The sequence below is a fragment of the Gopherus evgoodei genome, chromosome 17 (genome assembly GCF_007399415.2).
Source record: "Gopherus evgoodei ecotype Sinaloan lineage chromosome 17, rGopEvg1_v1.p, whole genome shotgun sequence".
Lineage (NCBI taxonomy): Eukaryota > Metazoa > Chordata > Testudines > Testudinidae > Gopherus > Gopherus evgoodei.
The window spans coordinates 24,338,814-24,356,862 of record NC_044338.1 but is presented as its reverse complement, the minus strand read 5'-3'; the positions used below and the strand labels follow the sequence as shown (position 1 = coordinate 24,356,862).

At 48.2% G+C, this 18,049-nt stretch overlaps 1 protein-coding gene and 1 long non-coding RNA gene across 3 annotated transcripts in view; one reads left to right on the top strand and one right to left on the bottom strand.

Moving 5' to 3' along the window:
• Positions 1-18,049, top strand: part of STX1A (syntaxin 1A) — a 261,918-nt gene that overhangs the window by 124,075 nt on the left and 119,794 nt on the right. The window lies entirely within an intron of this gene.
• LOC115636367 lies at positions 2,278-17,177 on the bottom strand. Its single transcript, XR_003996893.1, has 3 exons — positions 17,039-17,177; positions 13,211-13,213; positions 2,278-2,298 (listed from the first exon to the last, which is right to left on the bottom strand). It is a non-coding gene; the product is annotated as an uncharacterized LOC115636367 (long non-coding RNA).

The following is an 18,049-nucleotide window of genomic DNA, read 5'->3' as shown; positions in this document are numbered from 1 at the left end:
CCTGTTGCACATCCTTTATTGACAAACCTTGTTATTTTTGTCAAAGAATGTAATGTGGTCAGGCATGATTTTGCTTTTGATGAACCCATGTTACCTCCATCTCCAGGCATTCATCAGCAATAGGTCTTCTGTCTCTCTATATGTCCTATTCCCACTGTCTGTCCTCAAAATCGGCTATCTGTATTGAATTCCAAGTTATTTTTCACTCACCGTGCTGTAATGTTATCAGAGACGGATCAAATACACTTGAGTTTTATATCTCATGAGTAGGAAGTCCCCTTTAACTGAAATGTATCCCTCCAGCAGTACACTTTACTGTACAGTGTTTGCATTAGGTTGGAGCCCAGGTCTGAAATAGCTGTTTGTCATCACAGAAGAGTCAGATACTTTTGGTATGAATGTCTTTATTTTAGACTAAGGAGGCATTGGGGGAAGATCACAACTGAACAAAACTAGAGTCTCAGTGAGAGAGCGCATGATATGTGTGTCTCCTCTGTCATAGGCTGCAGCTGAGCTGAATGCGCACATTTCAGTGTCTCCAGCAGAACTCCTAGAAATATAAAGGTGCCGTGCTCTGCTGTGTCCCTCACAGTTATCATACAGCTCAAAGGAGAGTGCAGAGAGCCCAAGAGGAGGTTAAGAAGTGACTTGAGCGCAGTCTGTAAATACCTACACAGGGGAAATCTTTCTGATAATAGATGGCTCTTCAACGGTTAATGCAGACAATGCTCCGTTTATGTCACTGTTTTTAAAACCTGGATTGTGAAGCACTGGTGTTAATCCTGGAACAGTTATGAGGAGCAGGTGTAGCTGAGGATGATGTGTGATGCAGAAACAATGCAGTTCAGTTTTCATAAGCCATATTGACCTCTGGGGATACAGTGAGAAGGAAAAGCGAATCATTGCTGGGTCTCTGCGATTCTCCACTGCAGTCTGTGCTGGCCTTCAGAGCTAGCCTGCTGAGAACGTGTTGCAGCATTCCAGCATGGAGGTTGCTCAGGCCTGGCTGCTGTGAGGAGGTGGTAGCTATCTAGCCTGGTGCAGATGGCATTGCCTACAGAGTAGTTAAATTTTAAATAGACTTCTTTAAACTATATTCAGATGATTAGACAGATAGGTAGCAGTGTTTTGCCTAACCAGCTGCCACTACCAGATGTGAGTGGTAAAGTGTGAATGCTGGCTCTGCAAAACCTTCTGTAGTGTTAAATAATTAGCAAAGAATGAGTTTGCAGAAGGCAGCAGTACAAATGGGGATTAGATTCAGGAAAGCAAAATTTGGCAAACTAAGGAATCTAGTGAGTTAAGGGGCAATGGGAGAGGGCATTAAAATCAGTCGGTGGGGAGTGGCTGGGGAATCCTAAAAAAACACACCTTGATTAAGGTGCAACAGACTGTGATTCCTCAGCAGAGGAATAATGCAGGACCAGGAAGAGTCTAATGGGGCATCATAAGAGGCTGCTCAGAGATCTGAGAGTTGGGGTTGGGGCAGAGGATCTGAAAGTCAAATGAGACACATGAAACAGCCAAGGAAGTGTCCACAAAGTCATTCTGATAGGGGAAAAGAGAAGAGCAGCAAGTCTGGGCTGTTAGCCAGTTCCTGCACAGTCCTGGAACGCATGCCCTCTCGCCTCACCCATCGCTGGTATTCAGGGGTGATGCTCATTTCCTTTCAGTCTCTTTATCAGTGGTTGGTCTGTCAGGGGCTCCCTTGCTTTCCAGTTGTTCAGACTTTGTTTATTCATCTTGTTAAAGAAAAACATTTAAAACTGGTTCAGTATCTTAATCATTAAATTCATCCCTTCCTCATATGTCAATGGATCTGGTTTCTCACTGATTTTTTTTGTCATAGCCCTTCTTATTCAAAACCGTTGGCATGTTAACTTGCTCTGCTTTATGACTAATGTGGCATGGGGAAGGTTGGAGAATAGCAAATGTCACATGAGAAGAGTGAACCTGGAAGTCAGTACCCAGCAGTCCAGTCCTCCTGCCCTTCCTAGCTACGTGAGCTTTTCTTGGCACATAGAATGGGATGGTTTGGCAGGTGAGAGTGAAGCCCACTGAGGTGGGAATTGTGTTTTACTGCAGGGCAGGAAAGGGGAAAACAGAAGAGCTGGAAAGACAGATGCTAGGGAGTCCAAGAGCAAGTCCAGAGAGTGCTGTTCTGACACCAGTGTAATGGGCAGAACATTGGTGAATGGTAACACACAGCTGTCAGTGTGAGCTTTGCGCACATTACAACCCAGTACTGGCAAATTCCACCTTCCCCCATGGATGTGATTGCAGTTCTCCCCCCACCCCCTTCTTTTCCTGTTTAGCTGCATCAGTCCCTCAGTCTTCTCTGAGGCAGGCCTAAATGCTTCTTTGTTGCGTTTAGCTAGCAGGAGACATTGCAAAGCAAAGTAGTGAAACCCGCCCTCCCGCGATCTCTAGCCTGCAGTTGGTCTGGGACCCTGGTTCTCTAGCCTGGCAGTATGGTGTTGCTGCTGTGCTTGTTGGCCAGTCATTTTCTGTAATCAGAACATTACTGGATCTGCAAGAGAGATTTTGTGAGGTGCAGTCCAAGACTCAAACTGGGGATCGGGACCCTTCAGGGGGTCGTGAGGTTATTACATGGGGGGGGGGTCGCAAGCTGTCAGCCCCCCTTTGCATCCACCATTTATAATGGTGTTAAATATATTTAAAAGTGTTTTTAATTTATAAGGGTGGTTGCACTCACAGGCTTGGTATGTGAAAGGGGTCGCCAGTACAAAAGTTTGAGAATCTCTGCTATAGAGGTTCTGGGGATGTAAGTCCCACTTGCTCAAGCCAGACTCCGGGGAACCTCCTGATCAATAGTAGTTTGCTTTCTACGTGTAAAAAGAACAGGAGTGCTTATGGCACCTTAGAGACTAACAAATTCATTTGTGCATAAGCTTTCATGGGTTCAGCAGCTTGAATTAATATGCAAACTAGATACCTTTAACTTAGGTTTGAACAGAGACTGGGAATGGCTTGGACATTACACTAATTGAATCTGTTTCCCCATGTTAAAGTATCCTCACATCTTCGTGTCAACTATCCAAAATGGGCCATCTTGATTATCACTTCAAAAGTTTTTCTCCTCTGCTGATAATAGCTTCTCTTAATTAATTAGCCTCTTACAGTTGGTATGGCTACTTCCACCTGTGACAAACTGGGAATGTTCTTGATGTTTCCTCTGAATACTGTGTTGGTGCCTCAGTGTCCCCTCAGTAGTTCTTAAGTATCTAGGTGGTGGGATAAGGGCATGTGATTGCTGCAGAGCAAAGGGCCAGTGCACCTAAATGCCTGGCACTCTGTCTCCTAGCAACTGATGCCTGGGCCCCTCCTCTGCAAAGGTGCCAGCTGAAGGTGTTGGAAACAAAGGGATCAGGTGACCTCCTGGCCCGGGAAAGGAGCTGAGCAGAGAGGAGGGGCTGGGGGGGGTTGTTAGTCTGGAGCTGGCTGGGGTCAAGGAGTGGAGGGCAGACCTGGGGGTCTGGCTCACTGACCCCCAGAATGGACCCGGCTGAGGGGTCCGGTTCGCTGTATCTACAAGCTCTGTTTTAGACCCTGTTCCTGTCATCGAATAAACCTCTGTTTTACTGGCTGGCTGAGTCACATCTGACTGCAAAGTGAGGGTGCAGGACCCTGTGGCTTCCCCAGGACCCCGCTGGGGCGGGCTCGCTGTGGGAAGCGCACGGAGGGGCAGAGGATGCTGAATGCTCCAAGGAGAGACCCAGGAGGTGAAGACATGTGAGCTTCTTGCCCTGAACAAGTCTGCTCCAAGGGAGAGGAGGCTCCCCAAAGTCCTGCCTGGCTTTGTGGGGAGCAGTTCCAGAGCATCGCCCGGGGACTCCGTGACACCACCTTTTCATGTTCTCTGTATGTATAAATTTCTTCTTACTGTATGTTTCATTCTATGCATCAGATGAAGTGAGCTGTAGCCCACGAAAGCTTATGCTCAAATAAATGTGTTAATCTCTAAGGTGCCACAAGTACTCCTGTTCTTTTTGCTGATACAGACAAACACGGCTGCTACTCTGAAACCTTTCTACTTGTGTAATTTATGAGCAGATGGAAACACTAAGCTAGCCGCCTGAGGATTAAGGGCCACACAATTCCATGGGAGGAGGAACAGTTTCAACCTGGTACTTTGGCTCCTTTGGGCAGATCAAGGCTAAAGGTATTATGAAGCAACTGGTTAGCACATAGGTGCTGACTTTTATTTGTCCCCATGGGTGCTCCACCCCTGCCCTGCCCCAAGGCCCCACTCTCACTCCTCCTGTCCTCACTCCACCCCTTCCCCCAAGGTCCTGCCCTTGCTCCACCTCTTCCTGTCCCTGCTCTGCCCTCTCCCCTGAGGCCTGCCACTCTCCACCCTCCCTCAAGCACCTTCCGCCAGATGCTGAATAGCTGATGGGGGTGTAACCAAATAGCTATGGCTGATGGGTGCTTGAGCTCCCATGCACCTACCGAGTCGGCGCCTATGGCCCAGAGTGCTGCTGTACAGACATGGAGGAGACTGATTGCACCCAAGACCTCAGGCTCAGCACTGTGAAAGGAGAGACAGAGGAAAAGATACTGTCCTTAGGTCACAGCAGTGTCTCCAGAGTGAAGTCCGTGGAAGCAGAATTTGGCCCCGAGTTTACATGAGGATTTGGACTGCTCCCGATGAAGAGTGAGGATGAAGTGGCTCTCTGAGATCAGGTTGCAGCTGGCACTGCTTCATGGCGCTTTCTGAGAAGTCTGTGGGTGGAAGGGGCCTCAGTTCGTCCCCCAGCATTGTGCCAGCAGAGATCCTTTCCTCCTAAACCATTGCTGACAGGTGTGTGACTCATCTAGCCCTGAGTCTACCCAGCGATGCTAACTCCACAACCTCCACTGGCAGCTTGTGCCATCGGTTCTTTTTTCAGTTACAAGATTTCCCTGATATTTAACCTACATTCTCCCAGCATGGCTTAGGCCCAGTGGTATCATATGACTTGGTAGTTACACATCGTTTCCATCTGAGGACCTAGAGCTGTTTTACAAACACTGATGAAGTTAACTTCTCAAGCCCCTAGTGAGGTAGTGAAGTGTTAAAAACCCCATTTTACAGATGGGGAAAGTGAGGCACTCCCGGTCACCAGGCAGTAACCCTTTGGCTTGGGAGGGCGGCCAAGGGACTGCATTGATTTCTGCTGAGACGCTTACAGGGAAAGGACCTGGTTTCAAATGCGCAGTGCAGTACAAGCTCCGACATTCATATTCAAGCTGCAGTTCAAACCAGTGAACGCTGCCATGCGTGCACGGTGAGGAAGAAGCCCTCGTTTCCAGTGATGTGCCCTACTGCAGCTCACAGATACTTTGAGGACTTTTTCTGTTCCCATCACTAAGGAAACAAACCACTTAGCATAAGAGTCATGCTTCTCTGTGAATTCCTATGGATAAGTACCAGGAGTTCTTCCCTCTGGTACAGAGTGGCTGGGCTCTTATATGGACCCACACCATCAGCAGGGTTAGGAAGCTGCTGAAGTGCTGACTCATTAGGGACACTGCACTTTGAGCTGGAGGTGTAGCTCCCAGCTTGAGGAGACATACCCTTGCTAGCTCTGACTGAGCCAGTATGCTAAAAACAGAGTGTAGCTGCAGCAGTGTGCATGGTGGGAGGGGCTGGCCGCCCATGTGAGTACCCGCAGCACTGGATTTACAACGATGCCAATGGCTCCATAGCCGGGCCCAAGCTCAGAAGGGGGCCCATAACACTGACTTCCTCCCCTCTCGTGCAGCACTGCAGAAGCGAAGGCTCTGAGAGCGAGCCTTGGAGCAGTAGGGATCCAGCATGAGAGCTGACAACCTATGGGGCCATGGGAACTGTAGTTCCTTGGCCAGCTCCCTGCCTATAGAGCCAGCTCTGGAGTAGGGAAGGAACTACATTTCCCAGCATTCCTTTGGCAGCTATCAACAGGAAAGGAAGGGGGAGGGAGTGGGGAAGCTGTGAGACCCCATGCACCGCAGCTTGCTGTGGGTGGAGAGTTGGCTGCTAGAAGGGGGTGGCACTGTGAATGGGGAAGAAGTATGCCCAAGGAGTGGAAGGATTTGGCTCAGATATCACCCTCAGAAGAAATCCCCAGACTGGATTAGGGATGTTGGTGTGACCTTGCCTGGCAGCCTCCAAAGAAGGAATTGGGTGGACTAAATGGACAGTGCACCCCTCCATCTGAAGCCTAGCAAGGGAGGTATGTGGATGCCACCAGAAGTTAAAATAAGTAAGGGAGGGAAGGCTCTTCTAGAGGACCTGGGCAGCTTTAGATACAGTACAGGAGGATTTCCACTTCTGAGCCATGGAAGCAGAAATTGGCTTTTCCTTTCCAGATTTATCTAATATTCAGAAAGGGAATCTAGCACCTGCCTTCCAGATTTGAACAACTTCAGAATTCAGGAGTACTCAAGCTCAATTTAGGCTGCTTTTACTTTATTTCTCCCAAATCAAATATGCTGATCCACTGTAATTTGCTTTAGAAAAAGTAGGATAAAATTCAAGTATCAGGAAGCAGCCGTGTTAGTCTGTATCCACAAAAACAACAAGGAGTCCGGTGGCACCTTAAAGACTAACAGATTTATTTGGGCATAAGCTTTTGTGGGTAAAAAACCCACTTCTTCAGATGCAAGATAAAATTCAGCAATAAATGCTGGCATCTTCCCAGTGCTAACTAGGGCTGGAATTGCTATTTTCAACAGCCATTACCATTTTTTTTTTTTTTTAGTTTTGTTTGTTTAAAAAAAAGACAGTAATATTGCATTGGCAAATTCCCCACAGAAACAAAGAGTGGAACAAATGAATAATAAAGACACCTCATCTTTTCCTCATTTATGTAGGACAGTCTTATAATATGGATCCAGATATTCTCCAGTCACACAAGCTGAAAATTGTTCCACTTTCCTACAGGCTCTGTAACCATGCAGGAACCAGTCCTGTCTGTGTTCTGTGCACATCCAAAATTCCTGCTGAATTCAGAAGTACCTTGCTTTTGTAACCATACTACATGATATTTTCAGCCCTTGTAAGCGAAGCAGGTTCACATTTAGTAATTGGGTGGGAAGCCTCTCAGAAAGCATTAGATGCTGTAGGAGGTGTTGCTTATTCACTAGGTAATGTGAGACCTTCCTGTTACAATAGTAAACCAGTGCAGCATAGAATGCACTTTGCTCTTAGAGTCCAGAATGGGTCTTTGCTTCTATACACATCCCATTAAAGACAATGAAAAGACTCTCACTCACTTCAACAGGCTTTGGACAGAACTGGTTATACACAGGGTAACTCCACTGTCTTAACAGGGTCCTGGTGCCACAGTGGAGGGGGGGCCATGTGAGCTTGTTGCAGAGCTGCTGCTCAGGGATGGAAACCCCCTGGGACCCCAGCCTCCAAAATCATTCAGGCTGCACTTTCTGCTCGACTATGTGCTAGCTGAGGGGTGCGTGGGAATTGGTGGCCTCTGCTGCAGGTGATGGGCATCTCAGGTACTTAAAGCCAGGGCCTAGAGGAGGGAAGTGCTGAACTGCAGAGTCGCAGCTACCTAAGGCCAGTGCTGAGGATTTAGAGTCCCTAGTGCTGCCGTTGCAAGGTTCAAGCATGCTCAGCCTTGGCATTGCCTCCCCTCCTGTGGCTAGTAGCTGCAGCTGTCTAAAGCTGGCCTCAGGCAACTGGCCCCATGGCTGTAGCCAGAGCAGCTGCAGGTGGCTGTGTGACTACTGAGGGCCATTAAGCTACAGCAGATAAAGAAACTGGAGTTAACCTCAGGGAGCAGAGGTCACCTGTAGGAAAGGAATGTCAAGGGAAGCAGGGAAAGAGGAAGCAGGTCAGGCTTACAGGCGAGAATAGTGTCCAAGATAGAAAGGAAACAGGCATGGGGAGAGGTAGTGGTGACCAGGTAGTAGACTAGCATATAGATGGGTGCAGAGGGAGAAAGGCTGGTGACTTCACTTTCCCAGGGGCTAAGTCCTCACTTTGGGGAAATGGTGTTTGCAGGTGGCTTGCTCAAATGGCAGGATGGGGCCTGAGGGAGGCATTTGTCAGAACTGATCACGTATCTGCTGGCTGTGGAACTTTATTGAGCTGAAACCAGAACCACATACAGTGACTGGTGACATAGGATGGTACTGGAGACATGACTATAGAAGGTCTGAATGAAGAAGGAAATAAATCTGTAGCGCGTTTCCCCTGATCACTATGAAAGTTCTGCTCACTGTGGACACTGGTAAACACACATGGGTGTACAGCTCAATGAAGTAAACTGGGAGCTGAGGGAACTCTGTATGGCAATGCATATAGTCGTGCAGAAGTGCGTGATCAAAATGAAAAATGTCTCCGAGATTCAGTACCAGGTATCACCAATGGCACTACTACACCAGGCCCACACTTGGAGCCCACAATGACTACAATGGCCCTGTAGCGGGGTGGTTATCCACTCCTGTTCTTTGGGGTTAAAGCAGCCCTGGAGAGGGCTGCAGCTCTAAAAGCTGAGCTGATTGGGGAAGCAGCCGCAGCTGGGCCACGCCCCAATAAGACCCCAGCTGGCCTGTATGAAAAGGCTGTGAGCCAGGAGCCCAAACAATCTCTCTCTGTTTGTAGAGGGAGAAGGGCCTGGCTGCAGGGAGCTAGAGACAGGGTACTTGAGTGGAGCAGGGCTGGGGAAAGGCAGAGGAGCTGGGGAGCTCTAGCCTGGAAAGCCCCAGGCTGTGGCCTAGCATAAGGCCAACAGGTACTGGGGGTTGCAGACGGCAGCCCAGGGGTAGGCTAAGGCATCAGGTCCAAACCCAACCTTGCCAGTGATCAGAGGCTGATACTGCAGTCTGCCCCAGGGCGCGGGGGCTAGATGATGACTGACAGTAGCCTGATACTGAGGTGAGGTGGGGATAGTGGGTGTGGGCAGCACCCCAGGTAAAAGGGGCACCAGGTCCAAGAGAGGGACATGGAGGCCAACAGCAAGAGACAAGTGGATCACCAGCCTGCAGAGAGTGCTCCGAAGGTTGGAATTGAGCTAATTCCCTGAGAGACCAGCAGGAGGCGCAGCGGGGGTTAAGTCCGCACCCTTACCGGCCCACTAAAGGTTAATCCGGCCATGAGTACCTGTCCCAGACCTTGAGCATGAACACGGGGTGGCATGCAGTTAGCTCAGTTAGAACCAGGAATTAAACCTGCAGCTTAAAGTGTAGCCCTGCCACGTGGGGCAGGTGTAGCTTGTTATCTCTGCTGGGGTAAAAGGGAGTAGGGGTGAGCAGTTTGGGAGGTAGGAAGTGACGGCTCTGGAGAGAAGCTCTTGTAAGCTGACTGATGATGCTTCAGTTGAAGATTTATGTTTTACTATGGCTGAGTTTCCCCTAAAGCCACCGCTCCGGGGAGGGGAGTTTGGACACTGGGGGCCTGCATGCCCTGTTGGGAACAGCAATCTGGTGGGCACGTCTAGAGAACCTTCATCTGTTACCATGAGGAGCAGAGCAGAGCAGAGCTGCCATGAAGGAAAGTGGCAAAGAGTGTGTGGGACACGGAGAGCTTTTCTATGCAGGATGCTCAGGAAAAATCAGGCAAGTCAACTAGAGTGTGACCGCCCTCCACCCTATGGGGATGCTTCATTCACAGGGATCAAAGAGGATTACATTACAGTGAACTAAGACCCCTTGACTGGTGAGTGAGAGCAGTTTTTTGGGGAGAGGGAGGTTTGACACACTTTAAATTCCCTGCATTAACTTCACACCTCTAGGTGAGCTATGTTAACGTTCCTGACTGTCCCAGTTAAACAAGCCCTTACAGCGAGACGGGCCAGAGGAAATGTGCAACAGGGACTGACCCTGCCATGCTGAGAGAGGGACGGGGCCTCCTTCCATGTAGGATACCAAGTCTGCCTTTTGGGAGCGGTGTGCCTCTGCCTGGAGGCTTTGGCAATGGAAGGCGACACTTGTGTGTGATTTATACTGATCTGGCCTCATGGCGTTTATGTGCAGATTAGAGCACTGTGAGGAATGCAGGAAACCGCTGGTCAGCCAGCATCTGCTCAGCACTCAGAGGAAAATGATTTAGGTATGCTGTGTTCTTTCAGAAACATCGAGTTCATAGAATCATAGAATATCAGGGTTGGAAGGGACCTCAGGAGGTCATCTAGTCCAACCCCTTGTTCAAAACAGGACCAATCCCCAACTAAATCATCGCAGCCAGGGCTTTGTCAAGCCTGACCTTAAAAACCTCTAAGGAAGGAGATTCCACCACCTCCTGAGGTATAACATTCCAGTGCTTCACCACCCTCCTAGTGAAAAAGTTTTTCCTAATATCCAACCTAAACCTCCCCCACTGCAACTTGAGACCATTGCTCCTTGTTCTGTCATCTGATACCATTGAGAACAGTCTAGATCTATCCTCTTGAAACCCCCTTTCAGGTAGTTGAAAGCAGCTATCAAATCCCCCCTCATTCTTCTTTTTTGCAGACTAAACAATCCCAGTTCCCTCAGCCTCTCCTCATAAGTCATGTGCTCCAGCCCCCTAATCATTTTTGTTGCCCTCCGCTGGACTCTTTCCAATTTTTCCACATCCTTCTTGTAGTGTGGGACCCACAACTGGACACAGTACTCCAGATGAGGCCTCACCAATGTCAGATAGAGGGGGATAATCACGTCCCTCGATCTGCTGGCAATGCCCCTACTTATACAGCCCAAAATGCCGTTAGCCTTCTTGGCAACAAGGGCACACTGTTGACTCATATCCAGCTTCTCGTCCTAGGTCCTTTTCTGCAGAACTGCTGCCTAGCCATTTGGTGAATGGGATTCTTCCATCCTAAGTGCAGGACTCTGCACCTGTCCTTGTTGAACCTCATCAGATTACTTTTGGCCCAATCCTCTAATTTGTCTAGGTCCCTCTGTATCCTATCCCTACCCTCCAGCGTATCTACCACTCCTCTCAGTTTAGTGTCACCTGCAAACTTGCTGAGGGTGCAATCCACACCATCCTTCAGATCATTAATGAAGATATTGAACAAAACCGGCCCCAGCACTGACCCTTGGGGCAATCCTCTTGAAACCAGCTGCCAACTAGACATGGAGCCATTGATCACTATCCGTTGAGCCCGACGATCTAGCCAGCTTTCTATCCACCTTATAGTCCATTCATCCAGCCCATACTTCTTTAACTTGCTGGCAAGAATACTGTGGGAGACCATATCAAAAGCTTTGCTAAAGTCAAGGAATAACACATTCATTGCTTTCCCCTCATCCACAGAGCCAGTTATCTCCTCATAGAAGGCAGTTAGGTTAGTCAGGCATGACTTGCCCTTGGTGAATCCATGCTGACAGTTCCTGATCACTTTCTTCTCCTCTAAGTGCTTCAGAATTGATTCCTTGAGGACCTGCTCCATGATTTTTCCAGGGACTGAGGTGAGGCTGACTGGCCTGTAGTTCCCCGGATCCTCCTCCTTCCCTTTTTTAAAGATGGGGACTACTTTACCCTTTTTCCAGTCATCTGGGAGCTCCCCCGATCACCGTGAGTTTTCAAAGATAATGGCCAATGGCTCTGCAATCACATCCATCAACTCCTTTAGCACCCTCGGATGCAGCGCATCCAGCCCCATGGACTTGTGCTCGTCCAGTTTTTCTAAATAGTTCCTCCTGTTACGTCCCAGAACAGATGTGTTTGCACAGATTATATATTGCAGAGCTAATCCGTTGTGCTCATTACATCTCTCTGGCAGTGCTCTGGGAGTTTAAGATCATCTCTCGTTGTGCAAAAATGTCCAGCAACTGTGGGACTGAATGTTGTCCTGACAAACATACACTCGTGCATTTGCCTTTTGATGGCAAGTCACCAACCCTGGGGGCTGTAGTTTCTCTTCAGCAGAAACTTTCACACAGAACTCACTTCCATGTGCTTTATAACTTACTCCTTATGTGTTCTGCGCTGAGACCTAGACTTGGCCTGATGGCAGATGCGAAAGAACCACCACCAAAGTCTCCAGATATCACAAGGGGGCCACTTTCTGTTTTGATTAAGCTCATTGTATTTATTGTCTATTAAATGACTATTAGAATAATCAACCTGCCGAGCACCACGTGACCTCGCATACTCTGGAAGATGTTCCCACTCAGCGAGTTAGCTCTTCCTTAACCATACAAAAACTAGCCCTTTTTGGCAGGGCCTGTCCAGGGCCAGGGATAGGTAGCTGTACGTTATGAGTGTCACTGGAATACGGACATCACAGGATGATAAGCAGAGTATTCTTCAGTAATTCCAAGATGTTGTGTCTTAATTAGTCACACACTGGGGTTTCTCTGTAGTTGAATGAAAAGTGAGGAAGGCCCCGAGAGAAAGAGAGAGAGGTGTGGAGACACCCTCTCTAATCAAGACAGGGAGAAAAGTTTGCAGAGGAAGGATCTTGAGTGCGTAGGCTCATCTGCTATAACTTAGCATTAAAGCTATGTGAGTAATGCACAATGAATAGTTACCTGCCAAATTTATCACTATGATTTGTATTATGCTAGAGATTCCAACCAAAACCCACTGGTGAAGCACTGTTATACCCACACAGTAAGAGATAATTCCTGCCTGAACAGTTTACAACCCCAATAGACAGGCAAGACAAAAGTTGAGAGGAAGAAGAGTATTATTTCTGTTTTACAGATGGGGAAACTGAGGCACAGAGCGACTACGTGGCTTGTTCATGATAACACAGGAAATCCATGCAAAGCCGGGAACGTAGCCTCCCTCTGCTCCTGAAATAGCTGAGAGCAGAGCATGATTGCCTCTCATTTAGTCCAGATTCAGTAGTATCCAGTGTCCAGATTCAATAGTATCCAGCGTATCTTTGTGCATATCTCAACTCTCGACTGATCTGGAGCCATTTTCAGTGCGTGTTAGATAAGTGACATAGTATGGATTTCCCTGGTTGGATGAGTAGTGCACAGCCACTTCTGCCATGAATACCTCCAGCATATGTATGAATTTTAAAATTCAGGATCTGCAACTACTTGTTTATGAGACTCAGTCCCTTGCTCTGAGTAGGTTAACAGCAAAGCTGTATTGTAGGGATGCTATAAGTGAAGAACACAAACCTGGTCTCAGCAAATATTCTTGACATGTTTTTTAGTATTCTGCCAGCTCTCCTTATCCATACATAGTGTCACCAACTCTCCCAATACTTAGTGATTTTCTTAAAGCCCCAGTTCCTGGAGTAATGTGATTATATGAGACTCCCTTTTGTTTCCCTTTATGTGAACGTTCAGTTTGTAGCTTGCATGATTGCAGAGGAAGCTTGAGAACACAACCCCCAGAGGCTCAAAACCTAAAGGGAAAGAAATACTACCCAGAATGTAGTATTTGTAAAATCTCATGATTTGCAGGGGGGGGGGTTAGAGTCATGATTTTTGAATGCTGATGTCCTAAACAGATAGTTAAGGGTTAATGTCTCTCTTACCTGTAAAAGGTTAAGAAGCTCAGTAAACCTGGCTGACACCTGACCAGAGGACCAATAGGGGGACAAGATACTTTCGAATCTTGGTGGAGGGAAGTCTTTTGTTTGTGCTCTTTGTGTTGTTGTCGTTCGCTCTCGGGACTGAGAGGGATGGGACATCAATCCAGACTCTCCAAATCTTTCTGAATCAGTCTCATGTTTCAGACTTGTAAGTAATTAGCCAGGCAAGGTGTGTTAGTCTTATGTTTGTTTTCTCAACTTGTAAATGTTTCTTTGTGCTAGAAGGATTTTACCTCTGTTTGCTGTAACTTTGAACCTAAGGCTAGGAGGGGCCCCTCTGGTCTATAGGAATCTGATTACCCTGTAAAGCATTTTCCATCCTGATTTTACAGAGAGAATTTTTACCTTTTCTTTCTTTAATTAAAAGCTTTCTTTTTAAGAACCTGATTGATTTTCCCTTGTGTTAAGATCCAAGGGGACTGGATCTGGACTCACCAGGGATTGGTGGGGGGAAAGGAGCGGGATGGTTAATTTCTCCTTGTTGTAAGATCCAAGGGGTTTGGATCTGTGTTCACCAGAAAATTGGTGAAGTCCCTCAAGGCAACCCGGGGGCGGGGAATTTTGGGGGGACAGAGTGCCCCAGACACTGAAATTCTGGGTGGTGGTAGTGTATACCAGATCTAAGCTAGTAATTAAGCTTAGAAGTGTCCATGCAGGTCACCACATTTGTACCCTAAAGTTCAGAGTGGAGAAAGAAACCTTGACAGCTGAGGACTGGCCATCCTGCATAAATTACTAAGGTGGGGAACTCTGAAGCTCTTTTAAAAGTAGAACAGTGAGATTATGATGTAACACGGAGCTCTGGTGAGCACCAACTGTCACCTATGTGGCTGCTGGGTGTGAAGTGGCAGCATCAGTGTGCTGAGAAAGCCACTGTAGAGTAGCTCTTTGGATTGCATGAGCTGTTCCAGGGCCAGGTATGTTTCTTTTGTCACCCATTATTAAAACCATCTTCCTTCTCACTGCAGATAATACCTGCTCTTCATCACAGAGACATGAGATTCTAAAAATAACCCTCCCTTGGCTGGCTGCTTTCCTTCACTGCCTCATTGCTCTGTTCGTTCAACTGGGGCTGCCCTCACTGCAGTTAAACACCTACCACTGGCCTGGGTCAGCTGACTCAGATTCGTGTGGCGTGGGCTAAGGGACTGTTTAATTACAATGTAGATGTTCAGGCTTGGGCTGGAGCCCGAGCCCTGGGACCCCACAACGGGAGAAAGTCCCAGAGTTTAGGTGTGGGCATCTACACAGCAAGTAAGCAGCCCCTTAGTCCGAGCCGCAGATGTCTAACTGCAGTGTAGACATACCCTGTGTCTCATGGTAGCTAACCCACAATACTGAAAACTAAACCAGGGTGTTCCTCTGCCTCCACAAATGCTCATTGTGGGCCTGAGTCTGCTTCCTGCATGTCGCTGCTTCTGCTTGTGGAGCTTGCTCCCAGATTGCTAAATATTCAGGAGTCCTTTTCACTTCAGACTCTATCACATGGACCCTCCCCATCAGCTTATCTCTGGAAATGAGCTGCATTAATATAGCATTCAAACATCAGAGCGTCACTGCAGAGGCCCTGGATCAAGGAAGCCAGGGACGGGATCATTTGGAAGGTTGCTGAGAGAAATATGCAAGGAGTTAGCTTGCTTATGTTTTAGTGGGGAGACTTGGAGTGAATGGGAGCTGCACAGAATATGGCTGTCATGGTCCCCACACAAGCTGTGACTCTGGGCCCCACAGAAAGCTGCTGCTACTTTTGGGGCTTCAACCGGTGCTCTTGTCTTCTAGCTGGTAGGAGTCTGCCCTGACCTGCCGGAGGAGGAAGGAGGAGTGCTTCAAGGATGACAGCTTCGATGATGGGATCTTGCATGATCAATAGTTCTCATTTAGCTGGTGCACGAGTTGTGGAGGTCTGTCCGTGGGGTAAATTGAAAGCAGTCCACCCCAGAGCCGATGTGTGGGAGGGGGCTGTCTCTCAGCCAGCGTTACCTGCTTGGAGCATATGAAAAGAAGACTGGTGGCTCTTGCACTACTTTGCATTCTGCAGGAAGCTACACAGCTGTCAACTAGCCACCAGAGAGACCTGATCAAGCAGAGGAGAGAACAATAATCATAGAATATCAGGGTTGGAAGGGACCTCAGGAGGTCATCTAGTCCAACCCCCTGCTCACAGCAGGACTACTCCCCAGTCAGATTTTTACCCCAGTTCCCTAAGTAGCTCCTTCAAGGATTGAACTCACAACCCTGGGTTTAGCAGGCCAATGCTCAAACCACTGAGCTATCCCTCCCCCTCCCAATGGTGGTGGTGGTGGGGGGGTCACTTCTGCTCTGCTTACTGGGCATGGAGTCACTTCCATTGCAACAAAAAAAAGATGTGTAGAATTCCCATGCAGAAAGGGAATTGCACCTGCCAGCCCTATTTGTGTTCTGCTCAGTAATGTCCCATCCAGTGCCCAGAATCACCATGCGCTCCTTTGGACTCTGGGTGGAGGGGCAGACTCTGCAGAGCCATCTAACTGGTTCGCAATCAGGTTTTAACTTCATTCCAGGGATATCAAAGGCTGAGAGTCTATCAGAGGAAAGGAGCTGGAAGGTGAGACAGGAAGGAACTCTGGCTGTGGCCTCAAAGTACGGCCACCAACTCTTGCTGGTGGCCGGTATGACAATTTTTCCAAAAAGTTAATTAGCTTTAGGAAAAACAAACAAATATGCACATATACCTGTCCAAATAATTGTAATTTATTTATGTAGGGTATTTTTTTTGCAGACTCAATAATAACAACAACGTACAATTGTCTCTATTCTTTACTGGACCTAAACAGAATAGAAACACAAATAATGTGTTTTGCATGTTTTTTTCTTTTTTTGTTGTTCCTTTTTTTTTTTTTTTTTTTTAATAGTATTGCTAGCTAGTATCAGAGGGGTAGCCGTGTTAGTCTGGATCTGTAAAAGCAGCAAAGAATCCTGTGGCACCTTATAGACTAACAGATGTTTTGGAGCATGAGCTTTCGTGGGTGAATACATGCATCTGACGAAGTGGGTATTTGTTGCTAGCTAGCAAGTCTAGTAAGTCTTCTGTGAAACGAGATGTTTGTATCTTTGTTAATATCACTTTTCAAAGCAATAGACTTGTTTGCTGGCTGGGAGGCAGTGTAAAGTGTTATTAGCAAACATACAAATATCACTTTTCACAGCAGACTTACTCAGGCCTGGCAAGCCAGGGGACAAATTAAGCCTTGGATGGGGAGTTGGGTAGGGAGGCATTGGAGGCTGGGGTGATGGGCCGGGGAAGGCAGCTGGGGCCAGAAACAATGAGGGGGGTGGTGATCCTGAAGCCCAGTGGCTAGAGCCTGCCGCCACAGGGCTGAAGCTTGCTGCCTGCCACCTCAGAGCTGAAGCTGGAAACCTGAGCCCCACTGCCCATGGGAAAGTGGAAAATTGACAGCAGCTGTCTGCTTCTCCGGTGTTTGTGGCTCCGGGGGGTGAGGGTGGGAGCAGGGGCAGGGCCCAACCCATACTTGCAGATCCAGGGGAGAGGCAAATGCTTGGTCCCCCACAATCACTGCCCAGATGGCTGTGGCCACAAGAGAAGCCTCTGTGGCTGCATTTGAGAAATGCTGCTCTAGGGTATAAAACAAAGCCTCCATTGTCTTCTTGAATGGGTGGGGAGAGGGAGAGGCACAGAAATGCCCTGGGAACTACGTCCTTGCACACTTCCTTCCAGGGCTAGAAAATAAGTTCCTGGCTCCCAGGCAATGGTGAGGAATAACCTGCAAGATGTTGTGCTGACAAGTGAAAGAAACCCTTCTTGGTGCTGTTTCCAAAGCTGGATCTTTGCTTTCAGTCTCTTTTCTCCTGCTATGGCACCTTGCTGTGCAGAGATGGATGGCACTGTAGGCTGGCGCTGGTTTAGCCAGGACAGGAGGTGACCTGAGGGACATTAATAAACTGCCCTAGCAGATTATTGATGTGTCCCACATTAGCAGCACTTGCCATCTCAGAGGTGCCTGCAAGAAACCAAACACTCGCAACCTGAGAGCCAGGGAGTGCAGCAGCACCACCAGCACCCCTAGCTGCAGCAGCTGTGCTGAGAACTGTCCCTCCACGGGCTGAGGCTGAACTAAACCATTTCCTGGGGCACACAATAGGCTGAGGCAGCCTCCTACACCTGCACTGTTGCAGTAGCAGCCTGCTCCAGGCCTCTGTTATCCAGGAGGTCAAACTGGATGAAACTTTGTGACTCTGTCAAGGCCCCACAAACTGATATTTCCCCCTGTCCTAGAATAGCTAGCTTCTCTACAGAGCCTTGCCTCGTCACTAAACTCTCCTCTTCAGCAGTCTGGCCAGTAGGCTTTCTTCAGGATCTCACAGAGGTCCCAGGCCCAAGTAACATAGCTAAATATCATCTGATCCAGGCAGCAGGAAGTTAAACAGTGGACTGGGCTGCCAGCCCCTGGAACTGCCTTGCTGGCCTCTGATGGTTAGATCAGCATGGGGCCTTGTCAGAGTTCCCTCCCCACTCAGAACTTTGGGGTACAGATGTGGGGACCCGCATGGAGCTTATTTCT